The sequence below is a fragment of the Globicephala melas genome, chromosome 5 (genome assembly GCF_963455315.2).
Source record: "Globicephala melas chromosome 5, mGloMel1.2, whole genome shotgun sequence".
Lineage (NCBI taxonomy): Eukaryota > Metazoa > Chordata > Mammalia > Artiodactyla > Delphinidae > Globicephala > Globicephala melas.
The window spans coordinates 124,943,130-124,965,340 of NC_083318.1; the positions used below are offsets into that span (position 1 = coordinate 124,943,130).

Below are 22,211 nucleotides of genomic sequence, written 5' to 3' on the forward strand. Positions count from 1 at the left end.
AGGTCACAGCAACACATAAAGGTGCTGGGAATGGGTGCACAGGCTCTCAGGGATCTGGGGGGAGTCACCATGGTGTCAGCTGCACAATTCTAACAAGAAACAGTATTTGTACTAAAATGACTTTATAGTGGGTTTGAATTTAAGAAGCAAGCCAAAAATAAAAAGTTCCATTCTTTGGTGTTTAGAACTGCTGCTGATAGACAAGAACTAATATAAATTGATCACACAAAAGGCAAGCCTATACCCAGTGTTTTACAAATGGATGCTATCTGGCCTATAGCAAACTCAGTTTCGTAGTTGCTAACGCTTGTCCTCAACATCACCCAAATATATTTTCTTTTTTTTCTTATTTCTCCATAAATGTATATGGAAAAGAGCCATTTTGGAACTGTACATGCAAAACCCATATGGCTAAAGGCTGCTAAATGCCTGGAAGATTATCCTGAGAAGTTCTGTAGTTAGTTTTATATTCACTGCACTCAGTGCTAGTTTGATAATTGTAAAATTAAGGAAGAGTAAGTGGAAAGAGATAAAAGGTATTGTAACTACCCCTTAATTAGTATGTTTTAAATGAATCTGAATCTTTGCAATTAGATACCACGTTATTTCAGTTATTTTGTGGGAAATAGATGACAAAAGAAAAAACATTCTCCAGTACTGAGGCATTTCTGTGTGTGTGAAAGCTGTTCAAATAGAAGTTTTATCCAACTGGCTAAGCACCCATCTGCTGGGCAGATGATAATAATTCCGATTAGGTGCAACCACAGCAGATATCCATTGCAAGACATCAAATTATTCATTAGTCTCTATGTGTTGGCTTCTGTCCTGATTACGTTAAAAATACTGCGGTGTAAAAGACTCCTTAATAAAAGCCCAACATTATTTGTCCTCATGCCAAATAATTCTATTAAGACAGTAAAGTCTTTAAAGAAACGTCTTTCAGGAATTGATACAAGGACATTTACTTTTCTCTTTACATATGGAAAGAGAGAAGAGGCTAAGAGTGACCTTACCAGATGCAAAAACATGCCCTCATTTTCAGAATCATGAGGTAAATTCATTTACCCTATGGAAGTTTCTTATATAGGCTTAAAGTACCACTTGAATTCAGGTTTCGTCGCTATTTATGTACGTGTTTATAGCTATTAGAAAGCAAAAGTTGGCCGGTTTCCTAGCTGCAGCCGCCGTCTCCGTCGCCTGTGCAGGTGCAACGCGGCCGCCTTCCGCCAGCTCGCTCTGGGGAAGGAGAGCGCGCGCCACCGCCGGCGTCCTAGCCCCAGCCTTTCCGCGAGCCCTGAATCCCAGCCGCGCCCGGGGCGGCGAGATCTTGTACCCCACGGAGAAGGTGAGCTGTCTGCGTAAGTTCTGGCCTAAAGCATGCTTCCACTACGAGACCTGCAAGATGACACTCCACATGAAGAACTACAAGGGCTATGAGAAGAAGCCCCGGTGCAATGCACACTACCCCACGGAGTCCTTCACCACGGCGGCGACATCCCGGAAAAACAACAGAGTGAGCTCCAGAGTCAGGTGCGCTGCTCTGTGCTCCCCCCGCCGCGGCATCCTGCCCATGCTCACTCCCCATTTACTTAAAGCCTCCTTGAAGCAGAGGGAGAGGGTCCCAGGGCTACAGAACTGGAAGCACAGATCCGGGATGAGGAAGGGAAAGATGCTGCCACCTCCAAGTCCCTTCTCTTGCCTGTTGGGGGCTGTGCTGACCCTTGCCTGGCTTTATTCATCTCTGGGCTTTCTTGTCACCCTTCTGGGTCTCCCCCTCCCATCTTCACCCCGAGTCCACTGACTCAGGCCCCACGGTTGACATCTTTGCATCCTTGTGCCCTGCCGGAGAGGAAGGGGCCTGCAGGCATACTTAGCATCAAGTCCTCACTGCTTGTGAGTTGACTTGGGAATATTTACGCCAAATCAGAGGCTTGAGCCCCTGTCTGACCAGCCCCTTTCCCTCCTTGGCCAGAGCCAACGTGAAGACAGGTGGAGTGTCTTATATCGGGCAATTTGGGGGATGAGGGAGGCAGTGAGGGAACAATTGTGGGAGCCTTGGGACAGGCGCTGGTCCATTTTGTTTTCTCTTGATCTCAAAGCACAATGTGGATTCTGGGACCAAAGGTCAGAGACACATCCTGTTGGAGAACCTGCGGTTGGCAGGGTAGTGAGAGGGCCGGCGGAGGACCTGGGGGAACAAGAAGTAGCCTGTTTTCACTCAGCTTAATTGTCCTTCCAAAACAAGGCAAGCCAGCTGCTGGAATCCTGCTGCCAGCCCTCTGCTCCTCCCATCCCAAAAATAGGGGACCTTTTCTGACACACTCCCAGAGAAAGGAGGGACTGTCACAGTGGTGCTGAGGGACCCAGGGGCTGCTGGCAGTCCTTATTCCTTTCCAGGACCGTCCATCCCTAGAAGAGCACAGAAGCTGAGGGCTGGGCTGAGTCCCTGGTCTTTTCTTACAGTTCACAGAGGTGTTTTAGTCAGTCTAATCCCAGCAAAGAAGATGCAGCAAAGCTAGAATGTGAATATAACTTTAGTGGACCAATAATAAAATGCAAGAAGCGCAATGGTGAGAAAACTGAATTCTCTCAATATTGCTTCCTGTTTTCTTCCTCATATCCCTCCAGGGAAAATTACTATATTGCTTAATTTCTGCCTCCTTCCCCTCACATATGCACTTTTGGGCCTTTTTTTTCCAATAGCTGGAAAAAAAATACCACCCCACAGACCTGTATTTTAAAAGAAACAGAAATGACCATGTGAAATGTACCTCTGTCCAAACATTTCGTGTGTGTGTGTGTGTGTGTGTGTGTGTGTGTGTGTGTGTGTGTGTGAAGCTGTCCGCTCATCTTTTTACATGGGGTGTTGTCTTTCCTTGGTCTGTTTTGGTCCCCTCCCTCGTGGGCTTGTGCTTGGGATCAAATCTTTCTAGCCTGTTATGATTTTGAACATTTGACTTGGACCACAAGTGAATCTTTCTCCTGGTGACAAAAAAAAAAAAGTTTTCTTACAAAGATGAGTGGCAAGACAAAGTATTCGTTACATCCTAGCTGTGTATTAAAAAAGCTGGATTGACTTGATCCCTCTGGCAATCCTCATCATTAATATAGTGAATGATGATGTCTGGGAAAAGTTACCTACAGTCAACCTCTAATGCTTATTTCATTTCAGAGCCAGTAAACTCCATTTTCATGTTTAGCTCACCTGGACAGCAGAATAAAAATCACAGCTTGTTAATGGTGCTATATCATCCATAAACTAAAATTTAAACAGTTGTTTAAGAGAAAATGTGCAGGCCTCCACCCCACCCAATTTGCCTAAGTGTGTGAAAGTGGAGTGACTAATAAAGAGAGCAATTAGACATACAACCTGAACAATGCCATTAGGCTTATTATAGAGTTATTTTGCCACGTTCCTCATTTACATAAAAACAGATCTAAAAGCATCATCACCAAATAATATGAGTGATTATATGCAAATTATAGGGTAGGCAGTAACTGGGCTTACCTCATACTGGGATAGTACAGAAAGCAAGCAAACTAGACCTGGAGGTGAGAGTTCTCCAAGCAGCTCTCGAGCTTAGCAGAAAGCAAATGAACTCACCCTCTCAAAGTTACAAATACTTAATTCTTTTATGCAGAACTTCTCTGTAAATACACTTTGCAGAATACCACAGCAGGAAAGTGATTGAGTTTCAGATGTTTTATTCCTTCAGAGATGATATAATTTTTAGGAACATTAAGGTGGTGTAAATAACCTGTCCTTATGTTTATTGATTTATTCCCTTTTAAAACAATTGTTCTGTGCCAGTCATTCTATGTAATTATCACTCAGTCTGTAGTTATGTGTATTTTTCCTCTAAAAAGTAGACATCATCTGAATGAAATAAGTGGCTAAGGCAATATAAAAGAAAGGATATTATTGATAAAGACTTTAAGGTAAATGTATGGGCCACCATGTATTTTTTAATGTATACCAGAATTTTTAATAATTACCAGAATAATTTTGGTAATGGAGCCATTAAAAATTATAGATATTTAAACAGTTTAGACCTACAAAATGACAGTTTCCTATGAGTCAATGTAAGTCTTATTTGACATGCTCTCTAGTCAACATGAAGGTAACAAAACTTCCCAGACTTGCTGTTTCTAGGTTTCTTAGTTTTCTAAAATGTTTAGAATATAAACTTAGTGATAGTAATTACCATTATCGTTATTAATATTAGCAATGGTTTCCAGAGTGCTTTACTATGCTAGACACTGACCAAGAGCTTTAAATGAATTGTCTGATTTTACTCATAAAACATCCATGTTAAGAGATTAAATATAAATGGGACAGACCATACGATCAGACCACATGTGCACATACTCTGACCCACCAATGCTGCAGCAACCAGCCCAGGAGGCCAAACAACAACTTCTGTAGCAACTGGCTCAGAACCATAAGGACTTGGTAAGTAACTGCCAGTCTCCCTAGATTCTGCCCTGCTTCCAGTTCAGGACCTGTCAGAGAAGGTCAAATAATCTCCCCAAACCAATCACATAATACGCCCTGCTCCTAATTAGTCCCCTCCAGCCTCCCCATGCCAAAGCTTCCCATCAGCGTCTTTGAAGCCTTCTTTTTTTTTTTTCACTATAAAGCTTTCCCAGCTGGTTCAGCTGCTCCTATGCAGGACAAATTGAAGAAGGGAGGGACTTCTAGAGCAGGGAGACCCCTTTGGAGGCTATTATAATAATACAGAAGAGAGATGATGAACGCCAAACATAGTAGGGTGATACAGAAGGAAATGATGGTATATAAAGAGAAAGTAAAAGTTGACCCTCAGTTTAGAGCCTAGATAATTTGAAGAATAATGACGTTACTTACAGGATTTAGAGAGACATAAAAAGGAGTCACTTTTTCTGGGAAAATAATAACTTTTTAAAAAGCATAGTGACCATTGAAGTTTCAGCAGTGACCCACTTGAGCTGCAGTGTCCTATAGGCAGTAGGGGGCATGGAGAGAGTGGAAGAGAGACCAGAGTTGAAGTTAAAAATTATAGCTGATTGTTAAAATTTTTTGATTAGGATGACTGATTTCTGCTGAAGAGTAAAGAGCTGAGGGTAATAGACTAAATCCTTAGTGCTCACACAAATGGGAAGCAAAAAAGGAGTCAGTTAAATGACGCAGAGATGATGCAGTCAGGTGTGTGTGTGTGTGTGTGGTCTGTGCAGAAATATAGGGCCCCACTTGGCATGGTGTCACCAGCCTAGGGCTACAAAATTGATCTCACGATGCCACAGTCCAAGAGAACAATGACAGACACAACACATCCCAGGTTCCTTTGCCCAGGAATCCCAAACATCTCCAGCCACTGACCCTAATAAAGTCATGGGCCCCAGGTTCTTTCTCCTTTGCCTACACTCTGCTTTGACCCCTCCATGTGGCACCTTGAGGCTTGTGGTGTACTTCTCTAGGACCTGTGAGTAATAATCTTTTTCATTTCAATTTCTCTTGTGGTCTGTTGAACCCTGGCTCACCATGGGGCATCCTGTGCCCCACTTAACAAATGTTAATTTAACAAAGTCATAACACCTGTATAAAACCAAGATTGGTAAAGCTAACTTTTCTTTTTCGATAGGAAAAATAAAAAACTAACCTGTAGACAAACAGGATTGGAAAATATGACTGTAATTACAGATCTAGGTTCAATGTGAGGAAAAAGACAAGGCCAAACAAAACAGAACAAAATGGGGCTTCCCTGGTGGCTCAGTGGTTGAGAGTCCGCTCGCCGATGCAGGGACAGGGGTTCATGCCCCTGTCCGGGAAGATCCCACATGCCGTGGAGCGGCTGGGCCCGTGAGCCATGGCCGCTGAGCCTGCGTGTCCGGAGCCTGTGCTCCGCAACGGGAGACGCCACAACAGAGAGAGGCCCGCGTACCGCAAAAAAAAAAGTAGAGCCCAAGCAGAGGTCATGTCTCAATTGCCTCACCTTATATTCATCACCCAGCACAAGGTCAGCACTGAAACAAAAGTCCTTAGAATTCTTTTTCGTTTCCAACAATATTATAAATTTCTGTAACAGTATGAAGAAGTAATGATGATCACATTGTTAAAACTCCTGCAGTTGGCTTAGGGCTATTAGAGACACAAACATTTAAAAATCCATTGCAGAAATAATACACAAAGATTCCCTGCATCTGTTTACTGAAGTGTACCTTGAACTTTGATAATGTGTCTGTCTTGAGGATATTATTCACAATGTCATAGATGTCCTCAAAATGCTTTCACTCCATGGGAGAAATTGTGCTCATATCTTATCAGCAAAAAAAAACCCAAACAGTTATTTATGTAAAAAAACTAAGAATGTTACATTGACTATGTTTCCTGCTGTCCTTTGACATTTTGGAAATTTAAAGCCGAATTGTTTTGTTATTTGATAGCACATGAGATATCTTAATGATATTAATTTCAGTGTGTTTATCTTTCCTTTATTATTATAATACATTATTCTTCGATTATTTATTTTTAGCCTTCCAATTATATATATTTTTGAGCTTCAATTTCTTCAAATTCTTTCCAGAATAAGCTGAAAATAAATTAGCAAATCACAGAGTTTTACCAATAAGATATAATCACCTATTCCTTTCATCCTTTTAGCACATAAACAATGAGTGATTTTTCCTTCAAAGACATACAATATTTATTGGTATAAATAGTTGAGGATAATATGTAATTCTGAACTGTGAGTCTAATTTATAAATTTTCCCATCTTAAATTACCAAGAAGTACAGTGATAACTCCAACTCCAGTGCTCACTGTTCTATCTAAATGCTTCTCTTTCTGCCCCATTCCAACTCCACTCTCACCATAAATCTCATTCTCTAAGTGCATTTCCAGATTGAGTGTTCTCATGTCCAAGCCTTAGATGACCTTATTTATCATAATCTTATCCCACAGCATCTCTGCTAACAAATATAGGTCTGTCCAGTTGTCAATGATGTAGAGTCATTATCTTCCTCAAGCATCTATCAAGTGCCATATCTGTTTCAGCGCAAACTGCTTTAAAATAACAATGTCAGAAGGGACTCGTGGAAAGTTAAGAAGAAAATAAAGATCTTTAAGTTTATTATAATTGGTTGAAGTTTGTGCATGTGATATTCCAAGAACAGTCACCAGGATCTGGAAGAGTTGTAGGGAGTTCAAGTTAACTAATTTTATGCCTCAGAGCACTCAGTAAAAAAGAAAAGGAAAAGAAGGAGTTAGAGGGGGAATCATCTACTTAACTAAGCTTGTATCAAATACCACCCTGCTGGCCATGCTGTCCATTTCTGGAGGTTTGATGTGGTTAATAAATTCACAAGTCAATTCTGACTTCTGGAAACCAAAGCATTCCTCAAATGATCTAATCAAGTCTTACTGATTTTTCTTTCCTTCAAAGAGAGGTTTACAGTAAATTAGGGGTTGGTGGTATGGGAGGAGGATAGATTAAACTGCAGAATTGGGGGAGGGCTGAGAGATGTAGAGAGAGAAATCTGTAATCATCAAATAAATTTGTAAAAATATTCAATCAGAATTATGATGTTAATAATGATATTCATACCTTGGCCTCACATAATTAGCTTTAAAGATAGAGCTCTGATTTAATAGCATTAGTCATTTCCTTTCTTCTGAAGTTGCGGGAATCAGCTACAAATTTAAATTTTTTAAAAAAAGTGAATAGTAAAAGTGGTCTTTTTTCTGAATATAGCATTTTATACTGTCCATTAAAGATATAAGATTAACTATAAAGAAATGACACTGGCACAGGCAATGAAAAGATAAAGAGGAGTCCTATTAACAGATTGCAATTATTTTAAACCTTTTCATGAAGATTTCACATGTTGACAAAGCAGTAATTATTGAAGCTGTGTGTACAAGGTGAAGTGCATGTGGAGTGGACCAGTTAGAAAGAAATTACAGGTGTGCACGTTATCAGGCCTTGAATTGTGTATCAGGCAGGTCATGGTGCTACATGCATATGTTTCCAAAGCACAGCTGCCTCTCATTTGGATGCTGAACCGGATGCCTCTGTCTCCTGGTTTGCTTTGTCCCTTGCAATGTAACATTAATTCTGTTCTTCACTATATTAAGTAGGATTTGTATAAAGTCATAAAAACAAAATGAAATTTCAGTTTTCTTTTATATAAACAAGATGCCCACTGGCTTCAATTTCTTTTTACCTTAAATCAGCTCAGTTGTTGAATTTTTAAGGTATAGCATAACATCAAAGCTAAAATGATTGCAAGAGAATCTATAAACATTCTAACAGCATTTTAACTGAGGTGTCCATTAAATTCTAACCAACTCATTTCTTACTTTACTTTTTTACCTCTACAGAGTCAATAGAGTGTAGAGCTTAAGAGCTCAGTCTCTGGAGCAGGATGGTTTGGATTTAAATCCCAGCTCCAACACTTACTAGTTGAGTGAACTGAGGTAAACTATACACCTCACTTTCCTCCTCTGTAAAAAATAAGGATAAAGAGAGTAGCGTATTATGGTATCCCTATTATTATAGGGATCTTGTAAAGATCTCTAAACACTTGGAAAGATGCCTAGCTAATAAGCTACACTATTTAAATATTTACTGTTGTTATTGCTTTCTGCCAAGATTCATATGTATTTTGAATAAAAACAGTTATGTGATCAGACTTCTCACAATCAATCTATAGCATCATATTTAAGAATAAAAATTACTCTGGACCTCTCTGAATTAAAGGAAACACAACTGAAATATAGTAGGGAGAGAAGCTTTAATTTCTTGAGAAAACCTCAATAGTGCATTAAGTATACCAGTCTTTATATAACTAAGTAAATAAACTAGATAATATAGAAAATCAAAAGAAAGCATGCTTTAATAAATATAAAGCTGTTATTTTTATCATAATATGCTACTCATTATTTTAATTAGCTATGAGGGTTTAAGATTTTAAATGACTTGAGTTCAGATTATATATTTAGTATTATTTTTCATAAAAAGCCATGTCATATGTCCCGGAAATTCATTTATCTAATTATGATTTGTTTAATATGGTCATAATGAGATGGCACTGTATTTCCCATTTTAAGTTATTTTTTACATATGATCTATGATAGTATGTAGCCAACATTTTGTTTTTAATATAGAGAAATCTCACACATGATTGTAAAAATAGTCCATTAAATTATATTTAATATTTTACAGAAGTAGGTATTTGAGAATATCAATTATTTATCAAGAGTATTCCAATTCTCAAATAATGTGTAATAAATCACCCAAATATAGCAGTATCACACAAAAATACATTCTGTGAGTCAGGAGTTCAGCAAAGACTCAGTGGGTTGGCTTATCTCTGCTCTACAATGTTTGGGACCTTAGCTGCAAAGTGAAACATCTGGGGATGTCTGGTGTCTCAGATAACTGGAGATCTGTGTCATCTGGAGGCTTTTTCACTAACATGTCTGATGCCTGTGCTGCCATAACATGGAGGTGGGCTCAGATGAGACTGTTGACTGTAATACCTCCCCCTTCCTCCATGTGACTGAGGTTTTTCAAAGCAGCTGGGGGAATTCTGAGAGGAAGCATCCCCAAAAGGAAAAATGAGGATTCCAAAAGACTGAAGCAGGACTGCAAGACTTCCTCTTACCTAGCCTTGGAAAGCATGCTGCATCACTTTTTTCACCACTTTCTACTGCTATAACTGAGTTAGGAAAGCCATACCAGATGCAAGGGGAAGGTGATTTGAGTTTACCACTTGATGGGGGAGTGGCAGAGTCACATGGCAAAAGGACCTGTGTGATTGTTGATATTGGTACAGCCACTTTTGGACAAACTGATCCTGCTACAGGGATCATGTGACTTATAGGATTATTAGGTCAGTTTTAGGTTAAGCAATGTATACAGAAATTTAAAGTGCATACACAAAAATAACAAGCTTAATAAATTAAAAAAAAAAACAATTTACTCCTTATCTACAAGTAGAAAACATTTTCAGAAGGCTTCTCTTTTTAAAAAAAAAATATTTATTAATTTATTTTTGGCTGCTTTGGGTCTTAGTTGCCACACGCCGGATATTTCATTGTGGCACGTGGGCTCTTCATTGCAGCATGTGGGTTTCTCTCTAGTTGTGGCACGTGGGCTTAGTTGCCCCGTGGCTTGTGGGATCTTAGTTACCCAACCAGGGATCGAACCCACGTCCCCTGCATTAGAAGATGGATTCTTAACCATTGGACCACCAGGGAAGTCCCCAGAAGGCTTCTCTTAAGAACTCAAAGTTATAAAACTTAAGGTTCATTCATGACTTATTATAAGTAAATGGTATCTCTAAAAGAGAAGCCTCTGTAAAAATATTTTAAGTGCGGTAAAAGTTGCTAAAACTATGAATTAAGCTATCTTTTATAAACCATTTTGATGTGCAAAAAATGTTATCATATATGAATTATGATTAGTTCCAAATCACTTCTATTTAAATGAGCATGATAGCATCAGTGATCTCTGGAAACTTAAATTATGTTGGAGGGGTAGATTTATAAACAGATAAATATAATATAGAACCAGGCATTTTAAAATATGTTATCTGAGTACTTTGAAAAGAAGGAAAAAATGAAAATTAGCAGAAAACTGTGACAAAAATGCATATATTAATAGCTATAAGAGTCTTCAGTATTTTTTATTAGCCTGTCAGTTATATATAAATGTACATTTATATAGGATATGTACTTATACTTCATTATCACAGAAAAATGGATGATATTGGGTAAAAATTAAAGATTTTTTCTTCTTTAGAAAGACTAATACTGAATATCAATTTTGTATGAGATTTGAATCATTTTAAATAGTAATGAAGAAAACAATGAAAAAACTATTTAGAAACAGTTTTTGAGCATCTACTTACTAGTTGCTGAGGATATAAAGATGAATGATGTCTCCTATTTATATGACAGAAATGAAGTGATTTGCTTCATTTATCAGAGATTAAGGACAAAATCTAAATGAGCATTGGGCCCAACTCCTTCTCCACTTTTGTTTTCTCAGAAGAAAAATGAAAGGTACACATTTTAATCCATAACTGCAGCTAACAGCCAAAGGTTCCTGAAAGAAGGAAAATAACTGTGCAAGAGAAATATTTTCCTTTTTCTCTTCTGAAGTTCATTTTTCCATGTTTCTGAAGTACACATATTCCTGAGATAATTTCCAAACAGCCATGTTCTGGATATCAACATTTTAGCAACAATGTCTACAATCTCAATCAAATGTTGATATCTCCACTATTGATCCAGTTTTGTTATTTTTCTATCCTATGGCATAATAAAATCGTGTATTCAAGAGAGATTCTGGGGAAAAAAACAAATAAAACCTCAAACCAACTTTGTTATAATTCTTCCCAATGAAGGCACTCTAAGAGCAATGGCATATTTTTCTTAATTGTTTTTTATGTAATCCATTTATAATCATTAATCTGCTCTGGTTATATTTCACAGGATTTTCTTTTAAAAGTAGCAAATGGATCTTGGTGTCTAAAATGGGTGTTAATGATGGACTGATACAATGGAATACTGGAAAGGACTCTCCCAGTGCTATCTCATTAACCAGATGACCTCCAGACATTGTCAGTGCAACCCAGCCGAGGTGATTGATCACCAGAGAACAGAGGTTAGTAACTCTCCCCCAGGTATTAATGTATAGCATCTTCACTTACCCTCCTCTCAGGCTTTTCCAGTAAAAGATTGATTTATTATGCAGCTTCAATGGGGATTTGTCAAACTCTTAATCAAGGAATCCTATATTGCCACAAGTAAATCAATGACACTTTCTGGTACCTGAAAACATTACTCTGCGTGCAGGTACTGTTTGGTAACAGCAAAATATGTTCAGATATCAGTGAAGCAGAGATGGCCCAATGGAAGGCAAAAACAACACATCCATTCTTTGACAGATGCTATTGTAAAGTAAAATGTTTTTTCTGTTGTTTCCTGGAAAAATCAACACAGTTGAAAACTCTGGGACTTGGTAAAAGGAAGCACCGAAGGCAGAGGTGAAATGAGTAAGGAAGAAACATACTTTAAAGACTGAATGTTTGAGATATATATATAAAGAAAATGATAGGGAAAGAAATCTTAAAGCCTGACTGTTGACTACCTGTCCTATTTAAATGTCCCCAGGGATCTAGCCAGTAGCAGGTGCTTTGTTGATTTCATGACATATATTATGATGGGAATTCAATAATCAATGGTGTGTCTTATGATAATGACTAGAATTATTATTATTTGCCAAACCATATACCAAACAATGTAGACTTAAATGAATGTAAATAGTGCAAACTAAAGACACTAAAGTCTCCTAACCAAACAAAACATATAAACAACAAACCAAAATTTCTTCTTTCTGCTCTTTATGTCTAGGAATACATTCCTTACCTCTGAAAATAATTTTTTTTAAATAAGCAAACTATGTTCTCTGGTATTTTTTTTTGTTTGTTTGGTTTTTTGCGGTATGCGGGCCTCTCACTGTTGTGGCCTCTCCCGTTGTGGAGCACAGGCTCCGGACGCGCAGGCTCAGCGGCCATGGCTCACTGGACCCAGCCGCTCCACAGCATGCGGAATCCTCCCAGACCGGGGCAGGAACCCGTGTCCCCCCGCATTGGCAGGTGGACTTTCAACCACTGCGCCACCAGGGAAGCCCTCTGGTATGTTTTGAATTGTACTCTTCTTCAAAAGAAGATATGTTGAAGTCCTAACCCGCGATAACTCAAAATGTGTCCTTATCTGGAAATATAGTCTTTGCAGATTTAATCAAGCTAAGATAGGGCAATTAAGGTGGATCCTAATCCACTATGACTCATGTCCTTATGAAAAAGGGAAATTCAAACAGACCCACACCGAGAGAAGATGGTGTAAAGATGGCCATGTGATAGCAGAAGCAAAGACTGGATGGATATAACTACAAGCCCAGGAATGCCAAGGACTGTCAGCCAGTATCAGAAGTTAGGAAGTAAGAAAAGATTCTGTCCTGAGTTTCAGAGGGAGCTAAGCTCTGCCAGCACCTTGAGTTCAGACTTCTAGCCTCCAGCACTGTGAGACACTAAATTTTTGTTGTTTTAAGCCATCCAGTTTGTGGTACATACAGTTTGTTATGACAGCCCAAGCAACTAATACCCTCTCTGTGCACAGACCAGTCATTGTCCCAGTAAGGGAGACAGTTGCCATCTGGACTGACTAGACCCATGCAAGAATCAGCTCACAAGGATGAAGAAATAGGAGACTCAGTGCACAGAACTTAGAAGTTTCATGCCCTGGCCAAGGCTATCAGCGTGTGGAAAACAAATGGTTGAAACAAAGACCATAACTTCCCTTATCAGAAGAGAATAGTCCCACCTCAGTGATGATGGGCATCTCTGAGGAGTGATAGAGATGACTTCCTCTTTAGATATGACAGTTTTAAATATAGCATTAAAATCTAGTAATTATTGGAATTGTTTGTTATCTTTAGAAAACAAAACCAAATTTGATGTGATTGCTACAAGTGTTTCTGACACCCAGCCCCATAGGCAATGAGGATGGCTTCTTCACAAAGCCAGCAGTCAAATTATTCAAAATCCTATGAGCTTTGTAAGTCACTAGGGACCACATCAATTGACATATGTTTAATACAGTGTGTTTACCAGTAATTCATTTGTTTGAAGAAATCAAATATGACAACAAAGCAGGGGAAAGCTCAGTTGCACTGTAAACTGGTATCCTCGCTGCCAAGCTTGTCCTTATTTTATAACTAAGACCTATGCTTTAAGGGCAAAACACTACATCCTAAGTAGAAAGTACTACTTTCATTGCGAGGAGCATTTCATTGTAATGTGTTCCTTTAAAGAAGTCTACTATCTCAGAAAAATAATTTGGCTTTGAAGAACTGCAAGGACGTTTGGGAATTACTTAAAGGTTTTCTTTCCTTAAATGTCTTATAAATATATGTGATGATAAGACTTCTTGCTGAAATAGTATATGTTAATCAAAATCTCCAACATGAATATAGGCTATATATGGAGAGTAATCAGTATTAGCATTTAATAGCTCCTAATGAGTCTCTCACAATTGCTAAACTTTGTATTATCAAAATCACTACATAGGGCTTCCCTGGTGGCGCAGTGGTTGAGAGTCCGCCTGCCAATGCAGGGGACACGGGTTCATGCCCCGGTCCGGGAAGATCCCACATGCCACGGAGCGGCTGGGCCCGTGAGCCATGGCCGCTGAGCCTGCGCGTCCCGAGCCTGTGCTCCGCAACGGGAGAGAACAGGAGAGGCCACAACAGTGAGAGGCCCGCGTACCGCAAAAAAAAAAAAAAAAAAAACTTCATATCTAAATAACCTTTTACAAGTCTTTTTGCATCCAAATAGTTTGAGCCACTGATTTGTATACAATGCTGTGAATATTTAGAGATCCATCAGAACCAGAAATCCATCATAAGAGATTTTTGTCATGATGAAAACTGAAAGTATCGTATTAATATGAGATGTATTTCTTGGGAAACTATAGCCTACTATGGGGGAAAACAAATCTGTATTTTATAATGACTTACTCCAAACTTATTGAAAATAAACATTACTCTTATCACAACAATAAACATTTTGGAGATCAATCATTTTAAAGAAATTCTTCCTTAAAGTGGATTTCAGTGGTTCTCATTTAAAGTGAGCCACACAGTGCACTTAAATTAACCACCTAAATTATAGTTACACAAAGCAAGAAAGGAATAATATGGACTTAGACTTTTCACAAAAAAAGTGAAAAGCTTTTGGATGCATGAGAGAATATACTAGAAGAAACTTCCTCTCAAAATTAGAGCCCCTAAAATGACCTTATTGATTTGCCTTGTGACAATCTCCTTCCAACGCAAGGCTTCACTTCACTGAATGGATGTTCTTTGAAGTCAGTTAAACTTGGGCATGGCACTCCCAAGACGGCAGCACTTTTATAGCCGAAGGCAACAACTATTTGACAAGGTGACATGGAACTCAGACTCCTGATGCGAAGCACTATTTTCAACCTTCAAGCGCGTGGGAAATATAAAGTAAGGGTATTTATTTGATATTTAAAATTGAGCTGTTTCAGGGCTTTGGAGGATAAATATACAAATTCAACTGAGCTTTCCTTAACTTCTATTCAGTTCAGACCTAAAGAGCTTCCCTCTGTTTCCAGCTGCCAGCCCTCTCATGAATGCTTGGCCATGTCCACAAGAGTGAATATGTGAGAGATTTGAGAACAAATGAAAGAAATTTCAACAATCACAGATACTGGAAATGCCTAAATGTGGGTCACTGGGGTCCAGTTATCAAGGTGAGAAACTTCTGTTTAGTTCATTTATTGAAGAAAATCTTTGAGTGGTACCCAGTTATTCCCATTTGGCACTTTTGTCTATCAGGAGATGAGATTGAACTACTAATTCAGAATAGCCTTTGTCATGTCATGGTTGTTATTTTATTAATGTATCATTATTAATATATAAGCAAATTTATTCTAGGAAAGAGAAAATGTTTTTAAACATTCATCCAGATTCACTATATGTAATTCACAATCAAATAAGCAATTAAAGATTAAAAAGTATAAACTTAGTTTATATGTATTGACTTAGTGTAAATTAGTTGAATAAAATATAAAGGACCAAAGGCATTCTTTTAATATGTCTATTGCTCTAAATTTCAAAGGAAATAGAAAAATACTTTTGTTTCCATTTATTTATGAAAAATAGTAGTTAGCTATTTCCTGTGGATACTACCTTCCCATTTACCTCATGAAATGAATAATATAGATAACAAATTTTATATTCACCTTGGCAAATGGTGTAACTTTGCTCATACTGTGTTGCTCTTCCTGTAGGTAATGCTACCTGACATCCTATACTAAAATTAGGTTTAAAAGCAAATTTTAAAAATAATTACCTGGGAATGAGAAATCTTAAAACTCTATTAGAGAATAATCCATTAACACATTTACATATATTGTTATGGGAATAGTTAATTTATCTTCCTGTTCATATCAGATACTAAAATACAGTAAAATCCTTAGGAACCTTCAAATGCATAAAATATAATATTTCATTTTTTTAACATCTTTATTGAGGTATAATTGCTTTACAATGGTGTGTTAGTTTCTGCTGTATAACAAAGTGAATCAGCTGCACATATACATATATCCCCATATCTCCTCCCTCTTGTGTCTCCCTCCCATACTCCCTATCCCACCCCTCTAGGTGGACACAAAGCACCAAGCTGATCTCCCTGTGCTATGTGGCTGCTTCCCACTAGCTATCTATTTTACATTTAGTAGTGTATATATGTCCATGCCACTCTCTCACTTCGTCTCAGTTTACCCTTCCCCCTCCCCATGTCCTCAAGTCCATTCTCTACACCGGTGTCTTTATTCCTGCCCTGCCCCTAGGTTCTTCAGAACCTTTTTTTTTTTATTTTTTAGATTCCATATATATGTGTTAGCATACGGTATTTATTTTTCTCTTTCTGACTTACTTCACTCTGTATGACAGACTCTAGGTCCATCCACCTCACTACAAGTAAGTCAATTTAGTTTCTTTTTATGGCTGAGTAATATTAGGAAATAGCTTAGGAACTCAAAGATTTCTGCTAATTTGTGATCCCGTGTTTATTGTTATTACCATTTTTTTCACCATTGAAAAATGTGAACTATTCATCTAGCCAAAGTCATTTTAGCAGATTTCCTGTTAAAATCTGTTAAAAGTGAGGAGTTGTGCATCACCTAATTGAGGGCAGAGTATCTATATTTGGAATTCTTCTGCACAGGTTTGTATATTCTCCCCTATTTATTTATTTATATCTGCATAAGTTCATGTATATTTGTTTTATACATTGGGATATAATCCAACATTACTTCATTCTCAATTCTTTAGTGAGTGTATACCTCTGGACTTTGAACCTGACACATGTGTTTCTCAGTTTTTTTCTCCCTCCTTTGGTGAGAGAGGTTATTTGGATTGGGCTAGAATTGAGTATTTCCTTTCTCCCACTTGCAAGGCTAGAGCTGACTAGAGTTGGATACTTCCTTTCCCTAGGTCAGTTAGGCTCTGACAATACTACACTAGGTTAGCCTCTGGTGAACTTGTTTTTCCTAAGGATAGGCACTGTGAGAGTCCTCTGGCATATTTCAAAATTGTTCCTTTTCCACTCCTCCTGTAGGAAGCCCAAAGGGATATTTCTCCACTATTTACTGTGAGAACCTGGCCGAGCTCTAGAGGTAAATCTCACAAAGTTGCAGTGACTCTCCAGTGGCTGGATTCACCCTGGAGTTTTTAACTCTTAGAGTTGTCCACATTGAGCTTCCGGCAATTTGTCAATTATAGTTCAGGTTTTCCTACTCCAGCATTGGTTCCCCTGGAGATTTCCACTCATGAATCCCTGCTCAGGTAAACCATGACTCTCTGTATTCACCTGTCTCTCTCTTGTTGGGGACACAGCCTCTCTTAGGAATCCAAGAAGAGTTGTTGATATTTCAGTCTGCTCTGCTTTTTACTTGTTGTTAAGATAAAGTGATGACTTGCAGCTTCCTTACATGTGGAACTGGAAACTGGTCATGTCCTTCACTTTGAAGTGTAATTCTATGTTGAATTTACAATTCTCGGTTGGTTGTGTTTTTTTTCTTTCAACACCTTAAACATTTCACTCCATTTTCTCCTTGCTTGCATGTTTTCCAATACAAAGGTTTCTGTAATACTTTTCCTTATTCCTATATAGGTAAGGTCTCTATACCACCCCTCCCCCCACTTCCCTGGCTTCTTTCAAGATTTTCTACTTTTCTTTGGTTTTCCACAATTTGAATATGATATGTCCAGATGTCGTTTTTTGGTATTTATTCTGAGCTTCCTTGACCTGTGGTTTGGTATCTGTCATTACTTTTGGAAATTTCTCACTTATTATTACATCAGATAATTATTTTCTATCTTCTCTTTCTTCTCCATCTGGTCTTCTAATTATGTGTATGTTACAGATTTTCAAAATTCTCCCACAGTTCTTGAATGCTCAGCTTTGATTTTTAATTATTTTTTTCCCTTTGCATTTCAGTTTTCAAAGTTTCTATTGACTTTTCATCAGCTCACTGATTTTTTTCCTCAGCTGTGCCTTCTCTACTAATGAGCCCATTAAAGGCATTATCCATTTCTAGTACAGTGTTTTTGATTTATAGAATTTTCTCTTGAACACTTCCATCTTTCTACTTACATTATCCATGTATTATTGCATGTTGTCTATTTTTTCCATTAAAGCCTTTAACTTATTAATCATTGTTTTAAATTGCCTACCTTCTAATTCCATCATCTGTGACATACCTGAGTCTAATTCTGATGACTACTTTATCTCTTCAGACTGTTTTATCTTGTTTTGCAACATGTCTTGTAATATTTTTATTGAAAACTGGACCTGTATTCACTAATAGCAAATGAGGTAAATAGGGTTTTATTGTGAGTATTTATGTTAATCTGGCTGGGAGTCGGGCTGTGTTTAATGTTTGCCTTAACTAGGTTCCAGACACTTTGTATTTGTATTCCTTTAGTGGTCTTATTTTGACTCTTCTCTTGACCTTGGGTTTAAGTACTTCTTATGGAGAGCCTGTTTCTTGTAACTGTTTCAGGTAAAACCCACTGCTGTCATACTGGAGCCCTGTTGATATAGAAGTAATGTGTAGAGGATAGGAAGCCTTCTAATATCTTAAGGTTCTCTTTAAGTCTCAGTCTTTAAATAATGGGCTTGTGTCTCCGGTTTGTAACTTTCACAAGCTTTTCTCCAGTGGTTATATTATTTTTTCACCCTTTAGGTGAGATAGGACGTCAGAGAGATCTGGAGGGGGTAGAATGCCTTTACCCCAGCTAGGATAAGTCTCTGACGAAGTCTGTTCCCCTGGAGAACAGAAATGGGTTGTGGAGAACTTTCTAGGAATATTTTGCAATGATTACTCTCCCCTTCTTACTGTCAGAGCCATGAGGGGATCTTTTTTTGGATAGTCACCATGAGAACCTGGTGGTATTTCTGGAGGTAAAAACCCATGGAAGTTTTGAGGTCCTTCTAAGACTACAGACCCCAGGAATTTCACATTCTCACACTAGTCTACATGCAGCAAATTTAAGTATTTGCTAAGTGTATTTTTGGAATAGTTATACATATTGATGGTTTTTATTTTCCTCTACTTATCAAAAATTATTTGTCTTCGTTTCTTTGTTTAAATTTATAAATAAAATTTAAACCTTGAATAAAGACACAAGTATATTTAGATTTGACTCTTTTCATTTATAGTCAGAGCATATAGCATATTATGCTTTGTGGTTTTCTTAACTGTAATTATACATTAAAATATCTGGCATATTTTTCATCTAATATCATAGCTTCAGAACTAGGAGAGGCTAATAAAATTATAATTAGCTCTATTGCTATGCCTTGTAGATTACCAAAAAGATTGGTCTATAAATATTGTGATTAGGCTTTTTTATTATGATGCATATACTGGTATAGAAGAAGTGATATGGAAAAAATAACTGTTTTTTCACTGCATAAACCAAGATAATTGATAATCAATACTTAAAAGTCTTTACGGCTGTTTTGCAACTTCTTATCAGTCAGTTCCTATTACTAAATGTTTATAAAATGAGTTGGCTTCTACATTTTATCTATATTCACCTCTACATTTAAAAATTTTAATGATCTTTGTCAGTTGTAAAGTTGAATTCAATTGAATAAATGCTGTAAAAAGTAGACTTTCTTCTTCTTTCCTCTGTACTTAATGGTTTGATGGATGGGTATATCAAAATACTAAGCCTTATTGAAGTACAAATAATTAAACAAACACTTAAGTTATTATTTTTCGATGAGTATATAAGTAATTATTTTACTGGCCTTTAAACTCTTAGCAGAATCAAAATTTTCCAAAATAAAAATGGGCAACTGGTGGGAGAATTGGCCTTGGGGCTAGGATGGCCTACTCTGGTCTGTAGGCACCACAGCTTCCTTTAATTGGTCCACAAATGAAACCCTTCTCCTCTAGATCATGCACTTCTTCACAGCAGGGTCTGAGCTTCCCGCCTCTTGCTGATCTCCCACAGTTCTGATTACAGAGGTGGTGATATAGATTCTTTGAGGCATAGATTTATCCATGATGATCATATAAATGAAACATTTACTTCTTTTCAGTGAGTGTGTTTTCTCAAACAGCTATATGGTATATAATTGGCATACAACGTGTATTTAAAGTATACAATTTGATAAGTTCTGACATTTGCATATACCTGTAAAGCAGTCAACACAGTCAAGATAGCAAATATTCATCTCCAACCAAATTTTCCTGTGCCCCTTTATAATTCCTCATTCTGTCCTTTCCCTGCTGTCTCATCTCCCAAGCAACAACTCATTTGCTTTCTGTCTCTAGAGATTAGTTTCCATTTTGTAGAATTTTGTGTATATGGAATCATACACTGTATACTGTTTGTTGCTGAGCTTCTTTTACTGGCATCATTCAGTGAAATTCATCCATGTTTTTAGATGTATTAGTAGTTCATTCTTCCTATTTCTAAGTAAGAATGCAAGGTGTAGATACATATAATTTGATTATCTAGATGGACTTTGGGTTGTTTTCAGTTTGAGAATATTACAAATAAATCTACTGTGAACACCCATGTAAAATTCTTTTTATGAAAATAAGCTTTCATTTCTCTTTGATAAATACTCAGTGAAATAACTGAGCATGTGATAGGTGTATGTTTAACTTTGTAAGAAACTGCAAAACTATTTTCAAAAGTGGAATATTTTACATACAAACCAGCAGTTTATTAGAGTTCCAGTTGCTTCAAATATTTGCAACACTTGATATAGTCAACCTTTTTAATTTTACACATTCTAATATGTGTGAGGCAGTAGCTGTGATTTCATTTTACATTTCTCTAATGACTAATGATGCTGAGAACTGTTTCCATGTACTTATTTGCCATCTATGAATCTTTTTGAAAAAGTGTCTATTTAAATTGATTGCCAAATTTTTCAGTGGGTTGTTTGTTGTTTTATTATTGAATTTTGAAAGTTCTTTATATATTCTATATTCTGAATGTTCTTTATCAGACATATGATTTGCAAACATTTTCTATAGTCTTGTTTTTTCATTCTCTTAAAGTATTAACCTTTTAATTATAAATTTCTGGCCAGAAGTTTTTTTAACATTTTATAACTAAAAAGCCTATAATATCAATTTAACAATAAACTATTTATTATATAGGAATAATAACAATGCTTCTCTCTATTGTAACTTACATTATTCATCACTTATGCTAATGGTTCTAGTATCCAAATATCCCAAATCCCCCTACAGGTAAATGCTTCTTCTTAAATAAACATGTGAAATATAATCTTCATCAAATGCTCTTTGAAACATATCAGATTAAATATTTATTGAATGAGTTTTCTGGAAGAGATGCTGCCAGTTCCTAGTGTGCTTCCTTGAATGATTCAAAGTGTTTCATTTCCAGCCCAACACCAATGCCAACAAAATATTGAAATTAAATTTAGGAAAAAATTATTTACCATTGTTTATAATCAAACACACCATCTAGATGACTTTTTGATAGAGAGGAAATTAATATTATAATGTATTATTTGGGGATGGTGGTGTGATGAACTGGGTGATTGGGATTGACATGTATACACTGATGTATATAAAATTGATGACTTATAAGAACCTGCTGTATAAAAAATAAATAAAATTCAAAAATTAAAAGAATTTATTATTATTCATAATTCCTAAGTGGGTAGTAATTGTTAATCCACCTTCAGGGAGACATGAAAAGGTAACAATACATATATATATTATTTAAACTTATATTTATTTATTTATCAACAGTTACAGTGCTTAAGCATCATGTTGATTCTCCTTTCTCTTGTGGGGAAGGTGGGCTTTCATAAAGTCACAAGATTTAATCAATGTGTTCTTTTTCACTAAATATTTTAAACCCATGTCTACTATGTGTCAAGAGATATTTCATTTCTAGAAAGCCTCTATTTCTAAAATGGTAAAAACTGAATAGAGATAGTTCAGATTCTGCCTTTTTTGCTGAATGCGTTGATGGTGAATAGTGGTGCTACAGGTATTTAAAATGTTATTTCCTGGCCTTTTGAAATAAAAACAATGACATTTAGAATGCAGCCAAATAGCATTAATCTGA

General features: G+C 37.0%; 1 long non-coding RNA gene across 1 annotated transcript in view; it reads left to right on the forward strand.

Moving 5' to 3' along the window:
* Nucleotides 1–1,256: 1,256 nt before the first annotated feature.
* Nucleotides 1,257–22,211, forward strand: part of LOC132597369 (uncharacterized) — a 28,605-nt gene continuing 7,650 nt past the window's right edge. The window contains exons 1-3 of the long non-coding RNA XR_009564121.2: nt 1,257–1,530; nt 11,480–11,651; nt 15,188–15,325. This is a non-coding gene — a long non-coding RNA (uncharacterized lncRNA). The remainder of the gene's footprint in view (nt 1,531–11,479; nt 11,652–15,187; nt 15,326–22,211) is intronic.